Genomic DNA, 15,249 nt, shown 5'->3' with positions numbered 1-15,249 from the left:
CTCCCCACGCACTGACAATGTTTCCGGAATCCTGAGCCTGGGGAGGTTCCCCCAACGGTCGGCAGCGCGTGGGTTCTAACGGAATGCCTAAGCTCGTCATCCCTGAGGGTTTTCCTAATGTCTCTGTGCCAGGGAATGCTATGGGGGTTTGTAGGAAGTCCCAGTGACATAGGCTGCCTCCCCAAGTTCAGGGAAGGTATTTCTCGGACTTCCCCGAACAGGGAACACCTGTGACTGAAGAGAGCTGCGTGGAGTTGTCTCTCGTGCTCCCCGACGCACTGACAATGTTTCCGGAATCCTGAGCGTGGGGAGGTTCCACCAACGGTCGTCAGCGAGTGGGTTCTAACGGAATGCCTAAGTTCGTCTCCCCTGAGGGTTTTCCTAATGTCTCTGTGCCAGGGTATGCTAGGCGGTTTGCAGGAAGTCCCAGAGGCAGAGGCTGCCTCTCCAAGGTCAGGGAACTTATTTCTCGGACTTCCCCGAACAGGGAACTCCTGTGACTGAATAGAGCTGCGTGGAGTTGTCTCTCGAGCTCCCCACGCACTGACAATATTTCCGGAATCCTCAGCGTGGGGAGGTTCCACCAACGGTCGGCAGCGCGTGGGTTCTAACGGAATGCCTAAGCTCGTCTCCCCTGAGGGTTTTCCTAATGTCTCTGTGCCAGGGAATGCTATGGGGGTTTGCAGGAAGTCCCAGGGACAGAGGCTGCCTCCCCAAGATCAGGGAAGTTATTTCTCGAACTTCCCCGACGAGGGAACACCTGTGACTGAAGAGAGCTGCGTGGAGTTGTCTTTCGAGCTCCCCCACGCACTGACAATGTTTGAGGAGTCCTGAGTGTGGGTAGGTTCCACCAACGGGCGGCAGCGCGTGGGTTCTAACGGAATGCCTAAGCTCGTCTCCCCTGAGGGTTTTCCTAATGTCTCTGTGCCAGGGAATGCTAGGGGGGTTTGCAGGAAGTCCCAGGGACAGAGGCTGCCTCCCCAAGGTCAGGGAAGGAATTTCTCGGACTTCCCCGAACAGGGAACACCTGTGACTGAAGAGAGCTTCGTTGAGTTTTCTCTCGAGCTCCCCCACGCACTGACAATGGTTCCGGAATCTTGAGCGTGGGGATGTTCCACCAACGGTCGGCAGGGCTTGGGTTCTAACAGAATGCCTAAGCTCGTCTCCCCTGAGGGTTTTCCTAATGTCTCTGTTCCAGGGAATGCTAGGGGGTTTTGCAGGAATTCCCAGGAACAGAGGCTGCCTCCCCAAGTTCAGGGAAAGTATTTCTCGGACTTCTCCGAATAAGGAACACCTGAGACTGAAGAGAGCTGCGTGGAGTTGTCTCTCGAGTTCCCCCACGCACTGACAATGGTTCCGGAATCCTGAGCTTGGGGAGGTTCCACCAACGGTCGGCAGTGCGTGGGTTCTAACGGAATGCCTAAGCTCGTCTCCCCTGAGGGTTTTCCTAATGTCTCTGTGCCAGGGAATGCTAGGGTTTTGCAGGAAATCCCAGTGACAGAGGCTGCCACCAAAAGGTCAGGGAAGGTATTTCTCGGACTTCCCCGAACAGGGAACACCTGTGACTGAAGAGAGCTGCGAGGAGTTGTCTCTCGAGCTCCCCCACGCACTGACAATGGATCCGGAATCTTGAGCGTGGGGAGGTTTCTCCAACGGTCGGTAGCGCGAGTGTTCTAACGGAATGCCTTATCTCGTCTCCCCTGAGGGTTTTTCTAATGTCTCTGTGCCAGGCAAAGCTAGGGGTGTTTACAGGAATCCCAGGGACAGAGGCTGCCTCCCCAAATCAGGGAAGATATTTCTCGGACTTCCCCGAACAGGGAACACCTGTGACTGAAGAGAGCTGCGTGGAGTTGTCTTTCGATCTCCCCCACTCACTGAAAATATTTGCGGAATTCTGAGCGTGGGTAGGTTCCACCAACGGTCGACAGCGCGTGGGTTCTAACGGAATGCCTAAGCTCGTCTCCCCTGAGGGTTTTCCTAATGTCTCTGTGCCAGGGAATGCTAGGGGTGTTTGCAGGAAATCCCAGAGGCAGAGGCTACCTCCCCAAGTTCAGGGAAATTATTTCTCGGACTTCCCCGAACAGGGAACACCTGTGACTGAAGAGAGCTGCGTGGAGTTGTCTCTTGAGCTCCCCCACGCACTGACAATGTTTCCGGAATCCTGAGCGTGGGGAGGTTCCACCAACGGTCGGCAGCGCGTTGGTTCTAACGGAATGCCTAAGTTCGTCTCCCCTGAGTATTTTCCTAATGTGTCTGTGCCAGGGAATGCTAGGGGGGTTTGCAGGAATTCCCAGAGGCAGAGGCTGCCTCCCCAAGGTCAGGGAAGTTATTTCTCGGACTTCCCCGAATAGGGAACTCCTGTGACTGAAGAGAGCTGCGTGGAGTTGTCTCTCGAGCTCCCCACGCACTGACAATGTTTCCCGAATCCTGAGCGTGGGGAGGTTCCACCAACGGTCGACAGCGCGTGGGTTCTAACGGAATGCCTAAGATCGTCTCCCCTAAGGGTTTTCCTAATGTCTCTGTGCAAGGGAATGCTAGGGGGGTTTGCAGGAAGTCCCAGGGACAGAGGCTGCCTCCCCAAGGTCAGGGAAGGAATTTCTCAGACTTCCCCGAACAGGGAACACCTGTGACTGAAGAGAGCTGCGTTGAGTTTTCTCTCGAGCTCCCCCACGCACTGACAATGGTTCCGGAATCCTGAGCGTGGGGAGGTTCCACCATCGGTCGGCAGGGCTTGGGTTCTAACGGAATGCCTAAGCTCGTCTCCCCTGAGTGTTTTCCTAATGTCTCTGTGCCAGGGAATCCTATGGGTGTTTGCAGGAAGTCCCAGGGACAGAGGCTGCCTCCCCAAGTGCAGGGAAGGTATTTCTCGGGCTTCCCCGAACAGGGAACACCTGTGACTGAAGACAGCTGCGTGGAGTTGTCTCTCGAGCTCCCCCACGCCCTGAAAATGGTTCCGGAATCCTGAGCGTGGGGAGGTTACACCAACGGTCGGCAGCGCGTGGGTTCTAAAGGAATGCCTAAGCTCGTCTCCCATGATGGTTTTCCTAATGTCTCTGTGCCAGGGAATGCCAGGGGGGTTTGCAGGAAGTCCCAGTGACAGAGGCTGCCTCCCCAAGTTCAGGGAACTTATTTCTCGGACTTCCCCCGACAGGAAACACCTGTGACTGGAGAAAGCTGTGTGGAGTTGTCTCTCGAGCTCCCCCACGCACTGACAATGGTTCCGGAATCCTGAGCGTGGGGAGGTTCCACCAACGGTCGGCAGCGCGTGGGTTCTAACGGAATGCCTAAGCTCGTCTCCCCTGAGTGTTTTCCTAATATCTCTGTGCCAGGGAATGCTAGGCGGTTTACAGGAAGTCCCAGAGGCAGAGGCTGCCTCCCCAAGGTCAGGGAAGTTATTTCTCGGACTTCCGTGAACAAGGAACTCCTGTGACTGAATAGAGCTGCGTGGAGTTGTCTCTCGAGCTCCCCACGCACTGACAATGTTTCCGGAATCCTGAGCCTGGGGAGGTTCCCCCAACGGTCGGCAGCGCGTGGGTTCTAACGGAATGCCTAAGCTCGTCATCCCTGAGGGTTTTCCTAATGTCTCTGTGCCAGGGAATGCTATGGGGGTTTGTAGGAATTCCCAGTGACATAGGCTGCCTCCCCAAGTTCAGGGAAGATATTTCTCGGAGTTCCCCGAACAGGGAACACCTGTGACTGAAGAGAGCTGCGTGGAGTTGTCTCTCGTGCTCCCCGACGCACTGACAATGTTTCCGGAATCCTGAGCGTGGGGAGGTTCCACCAACGGTCGGCAGCGCGTGGGTTCTAACGGAATGCCTAAGCTCGTCTCCCCTGAGGGTTTTCCTAATATCTCTGTGCCAGGGAATGCTAGGGGGGTTTGTAGGAAGTCCCAGTGACATAGGCTGCCTCCCCAAGTTCAGGGAAGATATTTCTCGGAATTCCCCGAACAGGGAACACCTGTGACTGAAGAGAGCTGCGTGGAGTTGTCTCTCGTGCTCCCCGACGCACTGACAATGTTTCCGGAATCCTGAGCGTGGGGAGGTTCCACCAACGGTCGGCAGCGCGTGGGTTCTAACGGAATGCCTAAGCTCGTCTCCCCTGAGGGTTTTCCTAATATCTCTGTGCCAGGGAATGCTATGGGGGTTTGTAGGAAGTCCCAGTGACATAGGCTGCCTCCCCAAATTCAGGGAAGATATTTCTCGGAGTTCCCCGAACAGGGAACACCTGTGACAGAAGAGAGCTGCGTGGAGTTGTCTTTCGAGCTCCCCCACGCACTGACAATGGTTCCGGAATCCTGAGCTTGGGGAGGTTCCACCAACGGTCGGCAGTGCGTGGGTTCTAACGGAATGCCTAAGCTCGTCTCCCCTGAGGGTTTTCCTAATGTCTCTGTGCCAGGGAATGCTAGGGTTTTGCAGGAAATCCCAGTGACAGAGGCTGCCACCAAAAGGTCAGGGAAGGTATTTCTCGGACTTCCCCGAACAGGGAACACCTGTGACTGAAGAGAGCTGCGAGGAGTTGTCTCTCGAGCTCCCCCACGCACTGACAATGGATCCGGAATCTTGAGCGTGGGGAGGTTTCTCCAACGGTCGGTAGCGCGAGTGTTCTAACGGAATGCCTTATCTCGTCTCCCCTGAGGGTTTTTCTAATGTCTCTGTGCCAGGCAAAGCTAGGGGTGTTTACAGGAATCCCAGGGACAGAGGCTGCCTCCCCAAATCAGGGAAGATATTTCTCGGACTTCCCCGAACAGGGAACACCTGTGACTGAAGAGAGCTGCGTGGAGTTGTCTTTCGATCTCCCCCACTCACTGAAAATATTTGCGGAATTCTGAGCGTGGGTAGGTTCCACCAACGGTCGACAGCGCGTGGGTTCTAACGGAATGCCTAAGCTCGTCTCCCCTGAGGGTTTTCCTAATGTCTCTGTGCCAGGGAATGCTAGGGGTGTTTGCAGGAAATCCCAGAGGCAGAGGCTACCTCCCCAAGTTCAGGGAAATTATTTCTCGGACTTCCCCGAACAGGGAACACCTGTGACTGAAGAGAGCTGCGTGGAGTTGTCTCTTGAGCTCCCCCACGCACTGACAATGTTTCCGGAATCCTGAGCGTGGGGAGGTTCCACCAACGGTCGGCAGCGCGTTGGTTCTAACGGAATGCCTAAGTTCGTCTCCCCTGAGTATTTTCCTAATGTGTCTGTGCCAGGGAATGCTAGGGGGGTTTGCAGGAATTCCCAGAGGCAGAGGCTGCCTCCCCAAGGTCAGGGAAGTTATTTCTCGGACTTCCCCGAATAGGGAACTCCTGTGACTGAAGAGAGCTGCGTGGAGTTGTCTCTCGAGCTCCCCACGCACTGACAATGTTTCCCGAATCCTGAGCGTGGGGAGGTTCCACCAACGGTCGACAGCGCGTGGGTTCTAACGGAATGCCTAAGATCGTCTCCCCTAAGGGTTTTCCTAATGTCTCTGTGCAAGGGAATGCTAGGGGGGTTTGCAGGAAGTCCCAGGGACAGAGGCTGCCTCCCCAAGGTCAGGGAAGGAATTTCTCAGACTTCCCCGAACAGGGAACACCTGTGACTGAAGAGAGCTGCGTTGAGTTTTCTCTCGAGCTCCCCCACGCACTGACAATGGTTCCGGAATCCTGAGCGTGGGGAGGTTCCACCATCGGTCGGCAGGGCTTGGGTTCTAACGGAATGCCTAAGCTCGTCTCCCCTGAGTGTTTTCCTAATGTCTCTGTGCCAGGGAATCCTATGGGTGTTTGCAGGAAGTCCCAGGGACAGAGGCTGCCTCCCCAAGTGCAGGGAAGGTATTTCTCGGGCTTCCCCGAACAGGGAACACCTGTGACTGAAGACAGCTGCGTGGAGTTGTCTCTCGAGCTCCCCCACGCCCTGAAAATGGTTCCGGAATCCTGAGCGTGGGGAGGTTACACCAACGGTCGGCAGCGCGTGGGTTCTAAAGGAATGCCTAAGCTCGTCTCCCATGATGGTTTTCCTAATGTCTCTGTGCCAGGGAATGCCAGGGGGGTTTGCAGGAAGTCCCAGTGACAGAGGCTGCCTCCCCAAGTTCAGGGAACTTATTTCTCGGACTTCCCCCGACAGGAAACACCTGTGACTGGAGAAAGCTGTGTGGAGTTGTCTCTCGAGCTCCCCCACGCACTGACAATGGTTCCGGAATCCTGAGCGTGGGGAGGTTCCACCAACGGTCGGCAGCGCGTGGGTTCTAACGGAATGCCTAAGCTCGTCTCCCCTGAGTGTTTTCCTAATATCTCTGTGCCAGGGAATGCTAGGCGGTTTACAGGAAGTCCCAGAGGCAGAGGCTGCCTCCCCAAGGTCAGGGAAGTTATTTCTCGGACTTCCGTGAACAAGGAACTCCTGTGACTGAATAGAGCTGCGTGGAGTTGTCTCTCGAGCTCCCCACGCACTGACAATGTTTCCGGAATCCTGAGCCTGGGGAGGTTCCCCCAACGGTCGGCAGCGCGTGGGTTCTAACGGAATGCCTAAGCTCGTCATCCCTGAGGGTTTTCCTAATGTCTCTGTGCCAGGGAATGCTATGGGGGTTTGTAGGAATTCCCAGTGACATAGGCTGCCTCCCCAAGTTCAGGGAAGATATTTCTCGGAGTTCCCCGAACAGGGAACACCTGTGACTGAAGAGAGCTGCGTGGAGTTGTCTCTCGTGCTCCCCGACGCACTGACAATGTTTCCGGAATCCTGAGCGTGGGGAGGTTCCACCAACGGTCGGCAGCGCGTGGGTTCTAACGGAATGCCTAAGCTCGTCTCCCCTGAGGGTTTTCCTAATATCTCTGTGCCAGGGAATGCTAGGGGGGTTTGTAGGAAGTCCCAGTGACATAGGCTGCCTCCCCAAGTTCAGGGAAGATATTTCTCGGAATTCCCCGAACAGGGAACACCTGTGACTGAAGAGAGCTGCGTGGAGTTGTCTCTCGTGCTCCCCGACGCACTGACAATGTTTCCGGAATCCTGAGCGTGGGGAGGTTCCACCAACGGTCGGCAGCGCGTGGGTTCTAACGGAATGCCTAAGCTCGTCTCCCCTGAGGGTTTTCCTAATATCTCTGTGCCAGGGAATGCTATGGGGGTTTGTAGGAAGTCCCAGTGACATAGGCTGCCTCCCCAAATTCAGGGAAGATATTTCTCGGAGTTCCCCGAACAGGGAACACCTGTGACAGAAGAGAGCTGCGTGGAGTTGTCTTTCGAGCTCCCCCACGCACTGACAATGTTTGAGGAATCCTGAGCGTGGGTAGGTTCCACCAACGGGCGGCAGCGCGTGGGTTCTAACGGAATGCCTACCTCGTCTCCCCTGAGGGTTTTCCTAATGTCTCTGTGCCAGGGAATGCTAGGGGGGTTTGCAGGAAGTCCCAGGGACAGAGGCTGCCTCCCCAAGGTCAGGGAAGGAATTTCTCGGACTTCCCCGAACAGGGAACACCTGTGACTGAAGAGAGCTTCGTTGAGTTTTCTCTCGAGCTCCCCCACGCACTGACAATGGTTCCGGAATCCTGAGCGTGGGGATGTTCCACCAACGGTCGGCAGGGCTTGGGTTCTAACAGAATGCCTAAGCTCGTCTCCCCTGAGGGTTTTCCTAATGTCTCTGTTCCAGGGAATGCTAGGGGGTTTTTCAGGAATTCCCAGGAACAGAGGCTGCCTCCCCAAGTTCAGGGAAAGTATTTCTCGGACTTCTCCGAATAGGGAACACCTGAGACTGAAGAGAGCTGCGTGGAGTTGTCTCTCGAGCTCCCCCACGCACTGACAATGGTTCCGGAATCCTGAGCTTGGGGAGGTTCCACCAACGGTCGGCAGCGCGTGGGTTCTAACGGAATGCCTAAGCTCGTCTCCCCTGTGGGTTTTCCTAATGTCTCTGTGCCAGGGAATGCTAGGGCTTTGCAGGAAATCCCAGTGACAGAGGCTGCCACCAAAAGGTCAGGGAAGGTATTTCTCGGACTTCCCCGAACAGGGAACACCTGTGACTGAAGAGAGCTGCGTGGAGTTGTCACCTGACCTCCCCCACTCTCTGACAATGGTTCCGGAATCCTGAGCGTGGGGAGGTTCCACCAACGGTCGACAAAGCGTGGGTTCGAACGGAATGCCTAAGCTCATCTCCCCTGAGGGTTTTCCTAATTTCTCTGTGCCAGGGAATGCTATGGGATTTTGCAGGAAGTCCCAGAGGCAGAGGCTGCCTCCCCAAGGTCAGGGAATGTATTTCTCGGACTTCCCCGAGCAGGGAACACCTGTGACTGAAGAGAGCTGCGTGGATTTGTCTCTCGAACTCCCACGCACTGACAATGTTTCCGGAATCCTGAGCATGTGGAGGTTGCACCAACGGTCGGCAGCGCGTGGGTTTTATCGGAATGCCTAAGCTCGTCTCCCCAGAATGTTTTCCTAATGTCTCTGTGCCAGGGAATGCTAGGGGGGTTTGCAGGAAGTCCCAGTGACAGAGGCTGCCTCCCCAAGGTCAGGGAAGTTATTTCTCGGACTTCCCCGAACAGGGAACACCTGTGACTGAAGAGAGCTACGTGGAGTTGTCACTTCAACTCCCCCACGCACTGACAATGTTTCCGGAATCCTGAGCGTGGGGAGGTTCCACCAACGGTCGGTAGCGCGTGGGTTCTAACGGGATGCCTAAGCTCGTCTCCCCTGAGAGTTTTCCTAATGTCTCTGTGCCAGGGAATGCTAGGGGGGTTTGCAGGAAGTCCCAGGGACAGAGGCTGACTCCCCAAGGTCAGGGAAGGTATTTCTTGGACTTCCCCGAACAGGGAACACCTGTGACTGAAGAGAGCTGCGTGGAGTTGTCTCTCGAGCTCCCCCACACACTGACAACGGTTCCGGAATCCTGAGAGTGGAGAGGTTCCACCAACGGTCGTCAGCGCGTGGGTTCTAACGGAATGCCTAAGCTCGTCTCCCCTGAGGGTTTTCCTAATGTCTCTGTGCCAGGGAATGCTAGGGGGATTTGCAGGAATTCCCAGTGACAGAGGCCGCCTCCCCAAGTTCAGGGAAGGTGTTTCTCGGACTTCCAAGAACAGGGAACACCTGTGACTGAAGAGAGCTGTGTGGAGTTGTCTCTCGAGCTCCCCCACGCACTGACAATGGTTCCGGAATCCTGAGAGTGGGGAGGTTCCACCACGGTCGGCAGCGCGTTGGTTCTAACGGAATGCCTAAGCTCGTCTCCCCTGAGGGTTTTCCTAATGTCTCTGTGCCAGGGAATGCTAGGGGGGTTTGCAGGAAGCCCTAGTGACATAGGCTGATTCCCCAAGGTCAGGGAAGTTATTTCTCGGATTTCCCCGAACAGGGAACACCTGTGACTGAAGAGAGCTGCGTGGAGTTGTCTCTCGAGCTCCCCACGCACTGACAATCATTCCGGAATCCTGATCGTGTGGAGGTTGCAGCAACGGTCGTCAGCACGTGGGTTCTAACGGAATGCCTAAGCTCGTCTCCCCTGAGGGTTTTCCTAATTTCTCTGTGCCAGGGAATGCTAGGGGTTTTGCAGGAAGTCCCAGAGGCAGAGGCTGCCTCCCCACGTTCAGGGAAATTATTTCTCGGACTTCCCCGAAGAGGGAACACCTGTGACTGAAGAGAGCTGCGTGGAGTTGTCTCTCGAGCTCCCCGACACACTGATAATGGTTCCGGAATCCTGAGCGTGGGGAGGTTCCACCAACGGTCGGCAGCGAGTGGGTTCTAACGGAATGCCTTAGTTCGTCTCCCCTGAGTGTTTTCCTAATGTCTCTGTGCCAGGGAATGCTAGGGTTTTGCAGGAAATCCCAGTGACAGAGGCTGCCTCCAAAAGGTCACGGAAGGTATTTCTCGGACTTCCCCGGACAGGGAACACCTGTGACTGAAGAGAGCTGCGTGGAGTTGTCTCTCGAGCTCCCCCACGCACTGACAATGGTTTCGGAATCCTGAGCGTTGGGAGGTTTCACCAACGGTCGGCAGCGAGTGGGTTCTAACGGAATGCCTAAGCTCGTCTCCCCTGAGGGTTTTCCTAATGTCTCTGTGCCAGGGAATGCTAGGGGGGTTTGCAGGAGTCCCTAGTGACAGAGGCTGCCTCCCCAAGGTCAGGGAAGTTATTTCTCGGACTTCCCCAAACAAGGAAAACCTGTGACTGAAGAGAGCTGCGTGGAGTTGTCTCTCGAACTCCCACGCACTGACAATGTTTCCGGAATCCTGAGCATGTGGAGGTTGCACAAACGGTCGGCAGCGCGTGGGATCTAACGGAATGCCTAAGCTCGTCTCCCCTGAGGGTTTTCCTAATGTCTCTGTGCCAGGGAATGCTAGGGGGGTTTGCAGGAAGTCCCAGTGACAGAGGCTGCCTCCCCAAGGTCAGGGAAGTTATTTCTCGGACTTCCCCGAAGAGGGAACACCTGTGACTGAAGAGAGCTGCGAGGAGTTGTCACCTGACCTCCCCCACGCTCTGACAATGGTTCCGGAATCCTGAGCGTGGGGAGGTTCCACCAACGGTCGACAAAGCGTGGGTTCTAACGGAATGCCTAAGCTCATCTCCCCTGAGTGTTTTCCTAAAGTCTCTGTGCCAGGGAATGCTATGGGATTTTGCAGGAAGTCCCAGAGGCAGAGGCTGCCTCCCCAAGGTCAGGGAATGTATTTCTCGGACTTCCCCGAGCAGGGAACACCTGTGACTGAAGAGAGCTGCGTGGAGATGTCTCTCGAGCTCCCCACGCACTGACAATGCTTCCGGAATCTTGAGCGTGGGGAGGTTCCACCAACTGTCGGCAGTGAGTGGGTTCTAACGGAGTGCCTAAGCTCGTCTCCCCTGGGGGTTTTCCTAATGTCTCAGTGCCAGGGAATGCTAGGGGTGTTTGCAGGAAGTCCCAGGGACAGAGGCTGCCTCCACAAGCTCAGGGAAGATATTTCTTGGACTTCCCCGAACAGGGAACACCTGTGACTGAAGAGAGCTGCAAGGAGTTGTCTCTCGTGTTCCCCCACACACACACAATGGTTCCGGAATCCTGAGCGTCGGGAGGTTCCACCAACGGGCGGCAGCGCGTGGGTTCTAACGGAATGCCTAAGCTCGCCTCCCCTGAGGGTTTTCCTAATGTCTCTGTGCCAGGGAATGCTAGGTGGTTTGCAGGAAGTCCCAGAGGCAGAGGCTGCTCCCCAAGGTCATGGAAGGTATTTCTCGGACTTCCACGTGCAGGGAACACCTGTGACTGAAGAGAGCTGTGTGGAGTTGTCTCTCGAGCTCCCCCACGCACTGACAATGGTTCCGGAATCCTGAGCGTGGGGAGGTTCCACCAACGGTCGGCAGCGCGTGGGTTCGAACGGAATGCCTAAGCTCGTCTCCCCTGAGGGTTTTCCTAATGTCTCTGTGCCAGTGAATGCTAGGGGGGTTTGCAGGAAGTCCCAGGGACAGAGGCTGCCTCCACAAGCTCAGGGAAGCTATTTCTTGGACTTCCCCGAACAGGGAACACCTGTGACTGAAGAGAGCTGCAAGGAGTTGTCTCTCGTGTTCCCCCACACACACACAATGGTTCCGGAATCCTGAGCGTGGGGAGGTTCCACCAACGGTCGGCAGCGCGTGGGTTCTAACGGAATGCCTAAGCTCGTCTCCCGTGAGTGTTTTTCTAATGTCTCTGTGCCAGGGAATGCTAGGGGATTTTGCAGGGAGTCCCAGTGAAAGAGGAAGACTCCCCAAGGTCAGGGAATGTATTTCTCAGACTTCCCCGAGCAGGGAACACCTGTGACTGAAGAGAGCTGCGTGGAGTTGTCTCTCGAGCTCCCCCACACACTGACAATGGTTCCGGAATCCTGAGCGTGGGGAGGTTCCACCAACGGTCGGCAGCGCGTGGGTTCTAACGGAATGCCTAAGCTCGTATCCCCTGAGGGTTTTCCTAATGTCTCTGTGCCAGGGAATGCTAGGGGTGTTTGCAGGAAGTCCCAGGGACAGAGGCTGCCTCCACAAGCTCAGGGAAGGTATTTCTTGGACTTCCCCGAACAGGGAACACCTGTGACTGAAGAGAGCTGCGCGGAGTTGTCTCTCGAGCTCCCCACGCACCTACAATGTTTCCGGAATCCTGAGAGTGGGGAGGTTCCACCAACGGTCGGCAGCGCGTGGGTTCTAACGGAATGCCTAAGCTCGCCTCCCCTGAGGGTTTTCCTAATGTCTCTGTGCCAGGGAATGCTAGGTGGTTTGCAGGAAGTCCCAGAGGCAGAGGCTGCTCCCCAAGGTAATGGAAGGTATTTCTCGGACTTCCACGTGCAGGGAACACCTGTGAATGAAGAGAGCTGCGTGGAGTTGTCTCTCGAGCTCCCCCACACACTGACAATGGTTCCGGAATCCTGAGCGTGGGGAGGTTCCACCAACGGTCGGCAGCGCGTGGGTTCTAACGGAATGCCTAAGCTCGTCTCCCCTGAGGGTTTTCCTAATGTCTCTGTGCCAGGGAATGCTAGGTGTGATTGCAGGAAGTCCCAGGGACAGAGGCTGCCTCCACAAGCTCAGGGAAGGTATTTCTTGGACTTCCCCGAGCACGGAACACCTGTGACTGAAGAGAGCTGTGTGGAGTTGTCTCTCGAGCTCCCCCACGCACTGACAATGGTTCCGGAATCCTGAGCGTGGGGAGGTTCCACCTACGGTCGGCAGCGCGTGGGTTCGAACGGAATGCCTAAGCTCGTCTCCCCTGAGGGTTTTCCTAATGTCTCTGTGCCAGGGAATGCTAGGGGTGTTTGCAGGAAGTCCCAGGGACAGAGGCTGCCTCCACAAGCTCAGGGAAGGTATTTCTTGGACTTCCCCGAACAGGGAACACCTGTGACTGAAGAGAGCTGCAAGGAGTTGTCTCTCGTGTTCCCCCACACACACACAATGGTTCCGGAATCCTGAGCGTGGGGAGGTTCCACCAACGGTCGGCAGCGCGTGGGTTCTAACGGAATGCCTAAGCTCGTCTCCCGTGAGTGTTTTTCTAATGTCTCTGTGCCAGGGAATGCTAGGGGATTTTGCAGGGAGTCCCAGTGAAAGAGGAAGACTCCCCAAGGTCAGGGAATATATTTCTCAGACTTCCCCGAGCAGGGAACACCTGTGACTGAAGAGAGCTGCGTGGAGTTGTCTCTCGAGCTCCCCCACGCACTGACAATGGTTCCGGAATCCTGAGCGTGGGGAGGTTCCACCAACGGTCGGCACCGCGTGGGTTCTAACGAAATGCCTAAGTTCGTCTCCCCTGAGTGTTTTCCTAATGTCTCTGTGCCAGGGAATGCTAGGGGGGTTTGCAGGAAGTCCCAGAGGCAGAGGCTGCCTTCCCAAGATCAGGGAAGTTATTTCTCGGACTTCCCCGAACAGGGAACTCCTGTGACTGAAGACAGGTGCGTGGAGTTGTCTCTCGAGCTCCCCACGCACTGACAATCGTTCCGGAATCCTGAGCGTGGGGAGGTTCCACCAAAGGTCGGCAGTGCGTTGGTTCTAACGGAATGCCTAAGCTCGTCTCCCCTGAGGGTTTTCCTAATGTCTCTGTGCCAGGGAATGCTAGGGGGGGTTGCAGGAAGTCCCAGTGACAGAGGCTGCCTCCCCAAGGTCAGGGAAGTTACTTCTCGGACTTCCACGGACAGGGAACATCTGTGACTGAAGAGAACTGCGCGGAGTTGTCTCTCGAGCTCCCCCACGCACCTACATGTTTCCGGAATCCTGAGAGTGGGGAGGTTCCACCAACGGTCGGCAGCGCGTGGGTTCTAACGGAATGCCTAAGCTCCTCTCCCCTGAGGGTTTTCCTAATGTCTCTGTGCCAGGGAATGCTAGGGGGGTTTGCAGGAACTCCCAGAGGCAGAGGCTGCCTCCCCAAGATCAGGGAAGTTATTTCTCGGACTTCCCCGAACAGGGAACTCCTGTGACTGAAGAGAACTGCGCGGAGTTGTCTCTCGAGCTCCCCCACGCACCTACAATGTTTCCGGAATCCTGAGAGTGGGGAGGTTCCACCAACGGTCGGCAGCGCGTGGGTTCTAACGGAATGCCTATTCTCGTCTCCCCTGAGGGTTTTCCTAATGTCTCCGTGCCAGGCAATGCTAGGGGTGTTTACAGGAATCCCAGGGACAGAGGCTGCCTCCCCAAGTTCAGGGAAGGTATTTCTCGGACTTCCCCGAACAGGGAACACCTGTGACTGAAGAGAGCTGCGTGGAGTTGTCTCTCGAGCTCCCCCACGCACTGACAATGGTTCCGGAATCCTGAGCGTGGGGAGGTTCCACCAACGGTCGGCAGCGTGTGGGTTCTAACGGAATGCCTAAGCTCGTCTCCCCTGAGGGTTTTCCTAATGTCTCTGTGCCAGGGAATGCTAGGGGTGTTTGCAGGAAATCCCAGGGTCAGAGGCTGCCTTCCCAAAGTCAAGGAAGGAATTTCTCGGACTTCCCCGAAGAGGGAACCCCTGTGACTGAAGAGAGCTGCGTGGAGTTGTCTCTCGAGCTCCCCCACGCACTGACAATGATTCCGGAATCCTGAGCGTGGGGAGGTTCCACCAACGGTCGGCAGCGCGTGGGTTCTAACGGAAAGCCCAAGCTCATCTCCCCTGAGGGTTTTCCTAATGTCTCTGCGCCAGGGAATGCTATGGGGGTTTGCAGAAAGTCCCAGGGTCAGAGGCTGCCTCCCCAAGGTCAGGGAAGTAATTTCTCGGACTTCCCCGAACAGGGAACACCTGTGACTGAAAAGAGCTGCGTGGAGTTGTCTCTCGAGCTCCCCCACGCACTGACAATGTTTGCGGAATCCTGAGCGTGGGTAGGTTCCACCAACGGGCGGCAGCGCGTGGGTTCTAACGGAATGCCTAAACTCGCCTCCCCTGAGGGTTTTCCTAATGTCTCTGTGCCAGGGAATGCTAGGGGATTTGCAGGAAGTCCCAGAGGCAGAGGCTGCTCCCCAAGGTCATGGAAGGTATTTCTCGGACTTCCACGTGCAGGGAACACCTGTGACTGAAGAGAGCTGCGTGGAGTTGTCTCTCGAGCTCCCCCACGCACTGACAATTGTTTCGGAATCCTGAGCGTGGGGAGGTTCCACCAACGGTCGTCAGCGTGTGGGTTCTAACGGAATGCCTAAGCTCGTCTCCCCTGAGGGTTTTCCAAATGTCTCTGTGCCAGGAAATGCTAGGGGGGTTTGCAGGAATTCCCAGGGACAGAGGCTGCCTCCCCAAGATCAGGGAATTTATTTCTCGGACTTCCCCGACGAGGGAACACCTGTGACTGAAGAGAGCTGCGTGGAGTTGTCTCTCGAGCTCCCCCACGCACTGACAATGTTTGCGGAATCCTGAGCGTGGGTAGGTTCCACCAACGGGCGGCAGCGCG

Source organism: Vicugna pacos, unplaced genomic scaffold, assembly GCF_048564905.1.
Source record: "Vicugna pacos unplaced genomic scaffold, VicPac4 SAC-SAT, whole genome shotgun sequence".
Classification (NCBI taxonomy): Eukaryota; Metazoa; Chordata; class Mammalia; order Artiodactyla; family Camelidae; genus Vicugna; species Vicugna pacos.
Note: the sequence above shows the minus strand (reverse complement) of the source record.